The sequence below is a fragment of the Prinia subflava genome, chromosome 7, assembly GCF_021018805.1.
Source record: "Prinia subflava isolate CZ2003 ecotype Zambia chromosome 7, Cam_Psub_1.2, whole genome shotgun sequence".
NCBI classification, from domain to species: domain Eukaryota; kingdom Metazoa; phylum Chordata; class Aves; order Passeriformes; family Cisticolidae; genus Prinia; species Prinia subflava.
In genome coordinates, this window is record NC_086253.1 from 9,227,435 (window position 1) to 9,241,266 (window position 13,832).

A 13,832-nucleotide genomic window follows, 5' to 3' on the forward strand; every position below is an offset into this window, starting at 1 on the left:
AGAGGGGCTGCTTAATTTAGGGAATGTGTGAAGCAAGGATTCAGCAAGAGAGCCTTCTGCATGAGGAACACTGCCATTGAAGTATGTGCATTTAATTAAATGTGGGATTACATAAACCACTGCTATGAAAAGGGCTTGAATGCCTAGTAGCTGATGAAAGAAAAATTAAAAGGTTATAAATTTGAGGGCTTGTTTTCTTCTCATGAGATGTTTAATGCATATGCATCATCGAGTGCCTTCACATATTTGCAAACTAGAAAGCTCTGTCTGCCTGGGCCACTATCACAGCACCTTGGATGTAACAGTGTCACTTGGCTGCAGCATTGGCAGGTAGGGGGACACTTGTGGGACATGTTTTCTAAGGCTGTGGTCAGTAGGATCAGTGATCTTCCAAGGCCATCCTTGTGGTCAGTAGGATCAGTGATCTTCCGAGGCCATCCTTGTGGTCGGTAGGATCACTGATCTTCCGAGGCCATCCTTGTGGTCAGTAGGATCAGTGATCTTCCGGGGCCATCCTTGTGGTCAGTAGGGTCAGTGATCTTCCGAGGCCATCCTTGTGGTCAGTAGGATCACTGATCTTCTGAGGCCATCCTTGTGGTCAGTAGGATCAGTGATCTTCTGAGGCCATCCTTGTGGTCAGTAGGATCAGTGATCTTCTGAGGCCATCCTTGTGGTCAGTAGGATCAGTGATCTTCTGAGGCCATCCTTGTGGTCAGTAGGATCACTGATCTTCCGGGGCCATCCTTGCCAGCCACCCGCACCCCAGGCCCTCCTGAGCCCTCTAGCCCGGTTCTGGAAGCGTGGCTGCAGGCAGTGGGGTGCACAGCTGTGTATCTGCTCTTGGCTCCCTGTGGCTGCTCCCTGTAGTTAGGGAGGATTTGGGAAAAATGAGCAAGACTGATTTCTAGAAGGGCTCTGCTTTGGGATTAGGAAGCTCTAAGGTGGCTTTGTTCTAGGCAGGGAGGAAAGAAGTAATTCAGATACACTTAGCTCACATGGTCTAAATGTTTCTGGGTGATCTAAATTGTTGGTTTAGATGTGAATTTATCAGATCTTACCCTGGATATCTGTGGAGGATGGGAAGCTGAAAGTGAGTATTCCATTGGATATCTTTGAAATAATTAAAAACTAAATTATGTTACTACAACTGCCTGTTGACCCCAATGACATAAATATCCATATCTTTTATTCCAAAGTGCTGTCAGGTTTAATAGTGTTTCTAGCTGCCCTAATAAGATAAGTTGGCGAGAATTCAGATATTGTCTATACTTAAACAAATTCAGTGATAAACACTGTGCAACCTTCATACTAACTTTTGTTTTAGCATGAGATATGCACATCTGCTATTTTTTTAAGAATCCATTTATAAGCAGTCACGAAAGAAATCTCATTAAACGTAATGATTCATGGGTTTGTTTTTACTTTTGAAAGAAAAAATAACCCTTTGATGCACTCTCTTGAACTGTCAAGAATGAGTTATTTTAGTGGTACTTAATGGACACTGTCTTTGGCATTTCTCCTGATGAGCACAGTGAAAGCACAAATCCATAGGCAGTAACTAAAAAAATAATGATTACTCCTTGTACTTTGAACAGAATATATTTAATTTAGGGCCAGGAAGCGTTGATTTATGGATTGATGAAAACACAAGGTTTTCATGTTTATTCAAATTTGTGTTCAAAAAGCTTTAATGTGCCGGTGTTTGGAGTTCCTTTGCAATTTTGAGTTAAGCTGTTAATTAAATTGTGTTAATGGCTTTTAAATGCCTACTATTTAAAGTGACCTAAGTAGAGGAAAGTCTGCAGCAGTAATTAAGGCTGTAAGCATTTGTTTTGTGCCCTGGATGTAAACTTTGGCAGATGGAGGTTAGGTTTGGGCATGTTGTGTGTGCATGTTGGAGTTGAGCATGTGAAGAGCTGGAGAGAGGTTGCAGGATGAAGATGTGCATATGTGGAGGGCATGGTGGGGGTCCTGGGATTGACTCATTAAGAACCACCTGCTCCTCTAATGACAAGGATGATGATGAAATCAGGGAGAACAAACCCTGGGAAAGTGCCAAAGCTCAAACAGAAAACAGGGCAAGGAAGCCTTTCTGTCACTCTGCATGAAAAATAGAGCCAAAATGAAGAGAGTTACTAAATACTGCTTCTATTATTTGTATGTTGTATTTCATATTAGACATTGGAAGCAAGCATGCCAGGGTGATTTGCTTTCTGTTGTATGTAATTGTGCTGTGCTAAAGATGTCCTTTACAGACTTCCCAAAGTGTGCCTTTGCTATGTAATTTGACCTAGTTGATTTCAGTGCTGTAGATGATTGCAGAGGTGAATACATTGTCTATTGTAAGTATAATTTAAGCTCAGAATTGATTGTTACAATTTCTGAGTAAGCTGTAGAGAATTATTATTAGACTTTACTTATTACGTTTTTAACTACTTAACTAATACTAATTTGATGAATAGAATTTCATTGTATGCTTGTTGCTCTGTAACTTCCTTTGATGCTATAGTTCGAGAAATGTCAACTTTTTTTATAGGGTGTTCCTTTTTTTTTTTTTACACCACCATTGTTTGTAAATTTTCGTAGAAGTCTGAAAAATAAAATTATTTTCCAACTGGTTTTGTCCTTTTCCATCTGACAAGTTCTGGGTTTCATTTTGCTTTGCTTTTTGTCCCCTGACCTTCTTCTTGCAAGTTGAATTAATATGGAGTGTTTATGGCTGTCTCTTTATGCTACTTAGTCTTATACTCAAATCAGTGTTGACAGCTCCAAATGTGCCCATTAGTAGGAATTACATTTATGTATGTCTAGCTCATGCTAAACTCATATTTATGTCAGTGGGAGTTCTTATTTATGTAGAAATATAGTCACGAGTACTGCTTTGGTAGTTAACTTGCCATGATAGAGGGGAAAAGAAGTTGTCAGTTTGTGTGTGGCTGTTGTCATCAATCTCTATTGGTATTCAGCCACCTACTTAAGTTGATGATTTTAAAATACCAAGGCCTCCTTGGGGACAATATTGTCCCAAATTAGGAGCTGATCTACCCAAATTATCTGTGAGTTATTTGTATAATTCCTGCTACCACAGTAACTCTGTGCCTTAAACTTTGAATCTCCCAGCATATCTGTAGTAAGTGGAAATACAGGAATGTTGTGGTCTTGATGGATAAAAGGAGTTGTGTCAGGCAGCAGGATCCACAGCTCTGAGGGGCTGAGAACCCTTCCCTATGCAATACAGGGAGAACTGGCACCTGCCTTGGGGGCACGTGGAGCTCACTTTAAGTGAGGAGTTGGTTTGGATAGGTGACAGGATATTTAACTCTTTTAGTCTGTCCTGTAGAAACTGCTTCATTTTCCATTCCAGCTCCACAGGAAGGCATGTGCATACCTTAGTGCCATCCCTGAGCAGGCTCTTCACTGCTGTGTTTGATGGGGCAGCACCAGGCCCCCTTTCAGAGCTGGTAGTCACCTGCAGCCTTGGGTGAGTGCAGAGGCTCTGAGTTCTAGGGAAACTGAGTATCTGTGTTCCTTGTGCATGGTAGTCCAGGGAGAGAGACTAAGCCTAGGCAGAAGCACAGCTGATATGACTTCAGGCAGAGAAGGGGCTTCAATTCTAGAGCATCCTACACTGAGGTCTCTTGCTGTCTTGCCTGGACTAATTTCACCAGGGTCATGAGCAGCCTGTCACAGGGTTGGGAATATAGCCATAGTCTTCCAAATGCTGTACAAAACCCTTAACCCTAGAGTTAGCTGGTGTTTCTCCTTTCATTGTAGATGCTGCTTTTGAAAGTGGTGAAAGAGAAGGCCTCTAAGGTGTTAACTTGCATAGTGAAATCTGAGAAATGGCAGCTGCATGACTTCATGGCCATATCTGTGTGACTGAGAATGTTTAAATTGTTTTTGGCTTTTAATCAAGTACTTTTCTAATGTAGTACTAAAACAGATACTAAAGAAATCACAATGTACTCTTAACTACAACCTTAATTTAGCTATTTTTTTTCTGTTGAGAGTCATTACCTTTTTCCCCAGGAGACTGAAAACCTTATGTGTTTATCTTGAACTGTGTTTATTTCCATGCTTTCTCTGAGAGTGTAGGAACATGATTATTTGTAATTGCACATCTTTTACGTCTCTTTTCAAAGATTTTTTTTTACAGTATTGATGTGTGGTACTGTAACATTTTATGCTTCCTCCCACCTTTAAAAAAGCTACAAGCTGTCTAAATTCTGAGCTGAGAAGGATGCATTTGTCATCTTCTACAGCGTTGTTGCTGCTTGTATTTCTGCTCTAATCTCAGAGCTCTGGGCAGTTGGGCAGCACACTGCCAGAACTATAACAGGAACAGTTTGCACCTCAGAGGAACCTGGAAGTCAGTTGTCATTATTAACCTGAATGATGCGTTTGTGAGGCTTCTGTATCTGTGTCTTGCTGAGTTTTTGCATGAATTAGAAAACTTACTTCTGTTTTTTTCTTTCAAGATTTAATTGCAGTTGTTTTTCTATGTTTTCTCTTGACTGTGATACATGAACCAGCAGTGATGTGCATCTCTCAGCACGTGTCACCACTAAATGAAGTGTCTGCATTGGATAATGATTTGGCCATCTGGCATTTTACTTACATTACCGTTATTGTAAAAGGCTCTGAAGGGTCTGAAATTTTTACAGTGAGGTAGTGTTTTTCTTCAGACTTTCCAGAGATCCAAAAGCATGTTAAAGCCCACCCATTTTCCCACAGCATTTTTCTGAAATAGAAGAAACCCATGATCGTTGCTGCTCTTGACAATGAAATGCAGCCATTTCTGGAGCTGGTTATGCTGATAAAAGCACCCAGTGCTGTGCAGATCAGAGATGAGCAAAAGCATGTCCTGCAGTTGAAGCTGACAGAGAAACAGGGCATAAAACAGGTGGATGTAGTGTCAGGCTTAGAGCTACATTTGTTTTGTTGTGCTCTCTGTAGTTTTGGCCAGGAGCCCAAGTCTACTGTAGAGATGATCTCCATCCTCTTGGTCTCATCTCCCATCCAGCTCTGCTTATGCACTGTGTAGAGATACTGTTTAATATCACCTAGCAGGAAAGGAGGAATTTTTTTCCTTCCCAGTTAGCTTGTACAGTATTGTAATGCTTCCTGGCAGCAGGCTGCACTCCTGAGTGATCAAGAAGAGACTTCCTTTTCCATTGCTGTTGCTGGTAAGAGCCCATGTAAGTGGCTTGGCTCTTCCAAAGGTGTGCATGGAGGAGGTCAAGGGGTAAGAATTGGGATTTGAGATGTCACAGTAACACATGAGACATGCCAGCCCTACCAGGGCGGTGCAGATCTCACTCGTGTTCAGCCCTGTAGGAGGTTACCTAATCTTTTATCTAAAAAACTGTGCTCAAGGTGCTCTCCATCTATTGTAAAAGAATCCTCACAGGTTTTGTGCAAAGAATAAGGGTTTTAATCTAAGTTCAGAATAATAAGAGTGGCACTTCTTGGGATTTGGCACTAAGGGGAATAGAGAGCCTGTGGTCTGTAATGGGTAAGGAAGTGCCTGCCACAGATGCACTGGTAAGTGAAATGATGACAATGTCAAGAGAAGAGAGCATCTTTCCTTACATGAGGAAATGCACATGGTGTAACTCAGCAGAAGTCATGTCATTCTCCTGTACCAAACACAAGTGTTGCTGGATTGCTTTTCTGTCAGAGAGCCTTGGAGATATCGATAAACCACAGTATTGACCTTCTATCCTCATCACAATGAACAAATGGGAAAATTGGCTGCCTCCCCTAAATACAATCAAGCTTGGTAATAGCTTTTATTATTACTACTACCAATGGCTACCTTTTCCTCTGCTGGAAGCAGTAGCTTTTCTGAAGAGAGAATGAGGAGGAGTCATCTGACAATAAAAGCTGGAAGAAATTACTCCCTTTGGAATGTAGGGTTTTCGGGGTTTCTGGTTTTGATCCAGCTATAAAGGAGACTCTTCAGACTGCCTGGAGTGTGGCCAAAATGAGAAAATGGAAGGCTTCTTTTTTCTCTTTCTATCTTCCCCCCCAGAAATCCATTTATTTTTGGAAAAATTCAACAGAATCCTACTAAGCATTAGCAGACACTTACTATGTTCATCTTCTAAAAGGGAGAAATTAAAATTCACCTGCAGAGGAAGGAAAGACCAAAAGATGTAAGGAAAGCATAGATTAAATGGAGCTGAACTCAGGGGAAGTGAATAACTTCAGTAGTAGCCCTGGGTTAAGATTCCCAGCTTTGATTCCCATATGTTTTCTCTCCTTCTGGAAGATCATAAACAAAGTTACTTTCAAAAAACCTCAATTCCTTGACTTACATTTCTGAAAAATGTTTGTAATGTCTGCCAACATTCTATTTTTAAGGTTGTGCATTAAAAAGACTATGCAGGAAATATTTTGTTTTGATTAACAGTCAGTGATATCAAAGTAATTGCATGGCTCAGAAGGAATTGGCGAGTGTCAGTAGGATAGCAATCACTTAGATGGGATGTCTGGAGGGCTGACAGCAGCTCACTCTGAGTAGATGAGAGGACTCAAAATAGATGCTCAGTAGGGGTGTGACCTTTCCAACCAATCTTTTTTGACAGAGCCATTTAAAACTGGATGTATGCAAATCAGAAGGGTGAAATGTGTTCCAAAAATGTTATACAAACTGTGCCTAAACTTGTCCACAACTCAGGACAAAACTTAGGAGTGGAATTAGTTTTGGTAATTCAAGATTCCCAATATACTTATTACTTCAAGATATCCAGGGAAATACTTTCAGTCTGGCTGATAATAATATGTCAGCAGAATTAAAGTGAGTTGTAATTACTTCTCATCAGATTATATCTGAAGGTATTGGTTGTGTTGTGGTGTAGGCAAATCCTTACTCTTTGTCATATTTGACCCTATTCCAAGTTGCATTACTTTAGTCACAAAGAGCAAATAATTTTTCCAGCTATTACGTTTGTGAAATGAAATAATATGGTAACAACATCTTCCTATGGGTAATGCAATTTTGGCATTTGTTAGCATGAAAGTATTTGGCAATGAATCTACTGAATAGAAAATGGTTTATTACCTGCTCCATTGAACCTGCTCCATGGCTTCATTATACTGAAACCAATTTGAGGAGTGAATCACTGAAGTATATTTATATGTTCAGAACTGAATGAATGTTTCCCATAGGCAGAGAAGGTAGTAAATGTGCATAAGACATTCTGATACAAAAATGCCTCCTAGTTTTCATGGTGGACAATTTTTAAAGTTCCTTGAGATTTTATGTATTGCTTTATTATGCAGAGTTCTGAATGCTTTTGCTGAAATGCCAGGGAACTTGTCTAGAGCAGAAAGGAGAGGGAATTCTTTAAAAGCCCATAAAGAAGATAAGACTGTCAAATTGCTTCTCATGCAATTGTACAGTTCTGACCAAAATGTCCCTCTGAGTTCAGCAGAAGTCTTGTGCAGACTTCAGCTCCTTTCCTCTGGCACTCCTAGAAGCAAGGCCACTGAAATCAGTGTAGCTGAAATGTTCACTACACTAGAGATTGGGGCTGCATGCAAGTTAAAATAAATAAGATGGATCTTTGATAATTAAAACAGACAGATTTCAAACCCTGTCCCATAATAGAATGTAATTGACTGCTCTGGACCTCAGGGAATATGGAAAGAATCCATACTGAAATGTATGGATTCTGTATGTGTTCTTGCTCTGCCTGGCAGGAGTTTGTGATGGCAAAGTGTATTTTGGGCACTGTCTCACTTTGTAAACAGAGGTAAGAAGCTTGAGATTTGGACTGATGTAGGGAATTTGTGTTAGGGTTTTCTTGTGACCAGCTTACCTCACTCTGTCTGTGATATCTGTATTTGCTTGGGATGGTGTTTCTACAGGACTCTGAATCTTGAAAATTCTATCCAAATGCTGAAGATTATATTAAACACAATGTTTTCCACATGGCAGTGACAGAGACAGAAAGTTTGTTTGCCTTTTAAGAGAACTGTGGACAGAAAAGGAAGTCATTAATGAGAGTTGCTAAAGGAAGAAATCAACCTGCCAGGATGAGGCAGCTGCTCCACAATTTTTGTTTTAAAATAGTGGCAAGTCAATCACTAATCTTTATAACTTCAACACAAAGCTGAGAGCCATTTTCCATTTAATGAAATACCACAAAGCAGTGGCACTGAACAAGTTATTTCAAGAGAATTTTTTTGTGTGTGAAATTGAGCTTGAAGAATGGTGTCTTTCAAGAACTGCTGTTACTGGAAAAAAGTTATGAATGTTGGAGCCCTCACACTCAGTCAATTCAGAAAATCTGGGACTGAGGACATGGCAGTTGAAGATCAGTTCTTTCTAGGAATGGGATTAGCCTGAGGGCTGAGCGGTTTTTTAGCATTTAGAAAGGAGCGATGTATCAAGCACATGCTGGAGGATGTGCCTGAACTTCAAGCCAAGTTTTAACAACAGAGAGAGGAAAAAAACTATACTGGTATTATGTTTTCTTACTGTATTCTTTTCTAAAATCCTTATGGAGAGGTATATTGCACAAAATCTAATTTTGCAAATTTTTTTGGATGCAATGACTTTTTTCCCTCCCAGTTCCTTTATTAGATCAAAAGCCATTTTGCCCAAACAGGGATTAGGTAAAACGGAGCTCTTCCCCAGTAGGAGATGTGAGAGCAGAGAACTTCTGGAGCAGTGTTTTTGGTAGCCAGTTGACCCAATTGAGTTCCCTTGGTTCTGGCTTTGAAATGTAGGAACTCTGGGTAAGAACCAAGGTGACACAGTGAAACCTCAGTTATTTCACCTGGCCAACTGAGAAAAGTGAAAAAAGCTCTTTTTACCAGCTGCACACAAACTTTTCTGTTCCATTCCTAAATGACATTGCAGAGGGAAGTGCTTTCTTGCATTCTGGCCATTCCTGCTAGTGTAACAATATTTTGTGCCTTGAAAAACGATCTTACTTCAGCCAGTAATTCAACCTGTGAGTGTAGGACAGAAGTGTAAGGCAAAATGTTATGTAGAGCCACAGTTGTTTTTCTGTCCCCTCTGGTTCATCACTAGGGAAATTTGATGCACCAATATAACAACACAAAATTTTTGTGTGTGTGTGTGTGTCGAAGTTAGACAGAACTTCCTCAGGTGGGATGAGGATGTTAAGGTCAAAATAAGTGTGATTAATATGATAAATGAAAGCCAGGATGGGGTGAAGGAGTACTATTCATGTATAGGTCTTCCAGGCTGCAGTAAAGTGCCTTTACTGCATGCCAGCTCTGCTTGTGTGTCTTCCTTGGAGTTATCTTTTATGTCTTTCCACAGTTTTTTTTCCAAAAACAGGGTAGATGAAATAAAGCAGACCTTGCGACTTTTTCTGCAGAAGTTCAATCCCACACGAGTCTGAGGTGTAGATGGAAAAGGGGCTTTAAAGCTGACTTTGTGCTCCTAAGTCTTGTCACATGAGGGTATTGGGCTATTCGAAGGATAAAGTGCAGCAGCCAGCTGTCAGTCAAGTAAAATGACTGTTTCAACAGCTGGGAATCAGTGGGACATGAACTCTGGCTGTGTTCCCTCTCCCCTAGCCACATCCTCTGCAGCAGTCTGGATTCTGTGGAATCCTCTGCTAATTCAATGCTGATTGGAAGCAATTTTGGATGTACTGGAAATTTGAGCCTGGAAAATATTAAGGAAATACAAACCTTTTCCAGGTCTGGTTAGTTAGAAGGACAGAGAAGTGCTAAGTGGGCTTTATCTGGGCTAGTAACTGTACACTTGAATTCCCTGCAGCACAGGGAAAACATTTCCAGATGAAGTTTGCCGATTCATCTCATTCCTGAGACACAAAGTCAAGCAGAACACGCGTGCTATAGAGATAACGACACCGAGATGCTTTGGAAAAAACCTACAGATATAACTGTGCCTAATAATTTATTGCACTGCTCTCTGATATAGAAGAAGCCCCCATGCATAGTTAAGTATCTGTATCCTTTGAAGCTGCACAGTTTAATTATAGTTTCATTACTTTTGACAAACCATAATTTCAGTGATGGGCTGGGGATAAAGAAAAACACTTGTCTTAATTTTACTATTTTGAGCTTTTCATGTCTTATTTGTCCTTCTACTTCCATCCATTTCTTTCTACTGATGATCACTGCTTATCTTGTTAATAATTTTTTTTTCTGGAAGAAGTTGACTAACTATAGCTCTAAATGTGAGCTTGAAAAAGGGGGAAAACGAATTTGAAGATAATATTGCAAGGCTTTCATTTTTATTCTTCATAGGCCCATAATTAAGCCCACTCTAGTTCTCTCTCTGGGGAACAGGATGCACAGGTTATAACAAGGATTCTTTTCTCTGTGTCTTTGTGTGGAATGGGCTGGAAGGAAGGAATCAAGTAACTAGTCTAATGTAAATTGGCATAGCTCCATCAACTACAAGACAGGCACAAGGGTATTTTTAGTGCCAGCAGAAGCTAAGCTCCCACCGTGGAACAACAGTCTTTGGGGAAGTAGAGGAAGAAAAAGACTTTTCTTTGGGATTTCCCCAGGTGAATGTTTCAAAATGATAATTAAAGCTTAACATAAACTTTCTCCAAGAACCCACAGGGGCAGGTTTAAATTTGCCCCTAAGATCTGAGATTTCACTTTGCAGGCTTTTGAAATGTTTTCATTTGAGTCCTTTTCTATTTACTGTCTGTCACTGCAGCTATAGAGTTGTAGCTGAACTCTTTATTTGCAAAAAAGGATCCCTTTTCTTCATGAATATCTGAATTGGATTTTAAATCTTGTTGCAAGCAGAAAACTTGGGTAAAGGGGATACTTCATGCACTTTTGTGTGTAAGTTTCCCATAAATTGCTGCTTTGCTAACCACAAGAGCAAGGCCATCTGAATCCCTGTGTAAGCACGTGTGTCCATAGGTCCATATGTTAATGATGGTCCTTCTTGTTTATTTTCAGCCTCTCCAAGCTTCCTGCTCCATAGGACTTTTGTACTGACTTTGACTCTCTTGAAGTGGGTTAATGCTCAGAAGTTTGTGTTTACTACTGGGCTGTTCTGAGAACATGTACAACAGTATTTCCCATTGGTCAGGCTTTCACAGGTATTTGTGCAATACTGAGATGCTCCGTGGGGGCACAGTCAGTCTTGTGAGCTTTAAAAAGGAAAGGGAGTGGATCATGTGAGGTGCTGCATCCCATCTGTGAGCACCTTGCCTCTCCTGCTTGTGTTATGAGCAAGAAGAATGAGCTGAGAACCATGCACTGATTATTTGCACAGTAATAAAATCTGCTGGTTTTCATACCTGTTTGGGATTATTTGAGCCTCACTTTCTGTCTCAGGGGACTTTAGCTGGAGTCTCTGCCTTCTGTGGTTTCCTTGGGTGCAGAATGAGTGGAAATTAGCAGATCTGTTGTACAAAGAAGCTCAGACTGTCAAATGTAGGGAAACTGAGTGTATTCTAAATAACAAATGTTCTTGCAGAAGTGTAATGCTACCCCCTGTTGGAATTTGGGATATATGAAACATAAACCAGAATACGTGGAATTGAAGCCTCTGGATTTGTGTATGTTACTTTGCCAGTATGCAAGTGCCAGTCTCTCTAAAATAGAAGTATTTTTTAACATAAATAGGAAAGGTTTTTTTTCCTTCCAGTTATCAGCACTGAATTAAATTTAAAATATTCTTTCATGGTAAAATACAGCTGCAGGCACAGATGCCTGCCATTTTACTGTCTTTCTATAAGAATACAAATGTATATCCTATTAATGTTGATTTTTATTGTTCACAAACATCTCTTCCTAAAAGCCTTGCAACTTCTAAAAGAGAAATGCAGCCTCTTTCTTTGCATGGCTAAAGCTACAGTGTTTACTGTGATTCAGCTGCAAGCTGAGGAAGAGCACTGGTGCTCATCTGTGGAAATGGGACTGGCTGAGGCAGTGCTGTGGGTGCACTGCTGGACATTAAACAGCCTGGAAAATTGTGTGTTTGAACTCTTGTGCAGGAGCATTGCAGCAGGAGTTTCTGTCTGTGCCTTAGGAGAGGTGGCTTAACAGGAGCTGAGCTGAACAAGGCTCTGAGAAGGGGAAAAGGAAATATAATGTTTCTATTAAAACATCTCTAAAAAGCTGACAACACTGTTTTGAATCAGAAAATCTGCTGTGTGTCTTAATGCTTAAATTAAAAATTGTTCCTTTTCATGAAACTGCAGAACATCATCTGCTACTGTAAATCAGCTCAGCTGAGGAGTTGGGGGGAAGAGTTTAGATGATTCTAATTACCTGGAAGAATTGGTTGTCTTTATTTTGGCCCTAAGAATATGTGACATACTGAATTTCAGATTGTACTGGGGTATTTACCTTGGTTCTTAGATCTCCGAGTCGGAGAGAAAGCATTTGTCATTTCTGAGCTGAGTGTGGTTTATTTTAGTGGCAATTGTGTAAGGAGCCTTTCAAAACCTGAATGGTAGAATGATTATTATGAGATACCTGGTGAAAGATGAGGCAGTGAAGGCTGATGTTATGCATTGTATGATGTACCTAGCATCAGTTCACAGGTGTGTTTGTTTAGGGTTCTGTGCTCTGAAATCAGGGGATGCTTTGACCCCACTGTTAAGTTGGAGGAATACATCCTGTGACATTTGCATATGGTGTTTTTGTTTTTCATGAATGATTGTTTTTAGTTCCTGTCTTCTAACTCCTCCACCATTCTGGCTGTGTTTATCAAATACACTGGATTAAAATGGGTTTCAGAGGCAATTTGCTATGTCTGGTGTAGCCATTTCCTCTGGCTGGTGGAATTCTTCAGCCTGGTCCTGGCTCCTGCTGTGAAAAGTCCTGTATCATGAACCAGGAGTGTTCTCTGACGCTACTTCAGTGTCTGTCTGTGAGGCCTCTTCAGTACCTTAGATGAACTCATCACTTCAGCAATATTCATAAGCATTGGTGTCCATCTTTCCATCTGAGTTTCTTATACAGCTCTCCCTAGAGGGTTTGCTGCTGCAGTCTCTCTCTCTCTGCAGATTGTCACTATATTTATCCCTACAAAATCTCTATGAAATAATGAAATGCTTCTCCCTGTGTAGAAACCAGTGCTTCTGAATTTTACCTGTCACATTTATGGAAGTATGAAATAATTTTGTTTGTTCTGCAGCCATCATGCCAATCTTTGAGGAACCCTAAGGAACTCAAACCTTATGAAATTAGTAAGAAATGGTAAGACAAACCCAAACCCTCTATCTGATGGAGGTGGCAGAGTGTCTTTATTTCATTTATGTGTTATAACTTGTAGTTTTGGGCATATCTCTGTAATCACAAGCTGTCTAGCTGATACTGATGTTAGGACAGTTTAGGAGGGTTTGGTGTTGTGTGCCTTCAGACTTTGCTATAGATTTGGAGTGAGTGTTTCTGCTCTGGGCCAGCTGTACATTCTCCTGACTTATATTTTTGTCTAGCAAGTATTGAAGCTTGGCTTGTAGCAATGCCTGGAGACAGACACAAACATCACTGCTGTGTTTCCACCAGGTATTTTATATGCCTTGCATGGTATTGCATAGCTTCTTCCTCTAGAATTCTGTCTGAATACTTCTGTGCATAATGAGATATGTGTGTCATGTTGAAAGGATGTTGTTTAGGTTGAAAAGTTAAGCTCCTCACTGTTAAGGAAGTGAAAGATTTACTGTTGCTCATGCCATCTTGATTGTACCCACACACGTGTCTCTCTTGTGCACTGAATGAGACAGAGGTCCCATGGAAAAATTGCTGTGTGACCATGTAATTGCATTACAGTCCAGCTGTTCAGCACACTCCTAGTGTGCCTGCCCAGTGTGTAGTACTTCTAGGTCTGGTTTTGAAAAGCA

The 13,832-nt window shown here is 40.4% G+C and overlaps 1 protein-coding gene across 1 annotated transcript in view; it reads left to right on the forward strand.

Annotated features, from left to right (window-relative positions):
• The window catches only part of DOK7 (docking protein 7), a 60,056-nt gene that overhangs the window by 25,190 nt on the left and 21,034 nt on the right, over positions 1–13,832 (forward strand).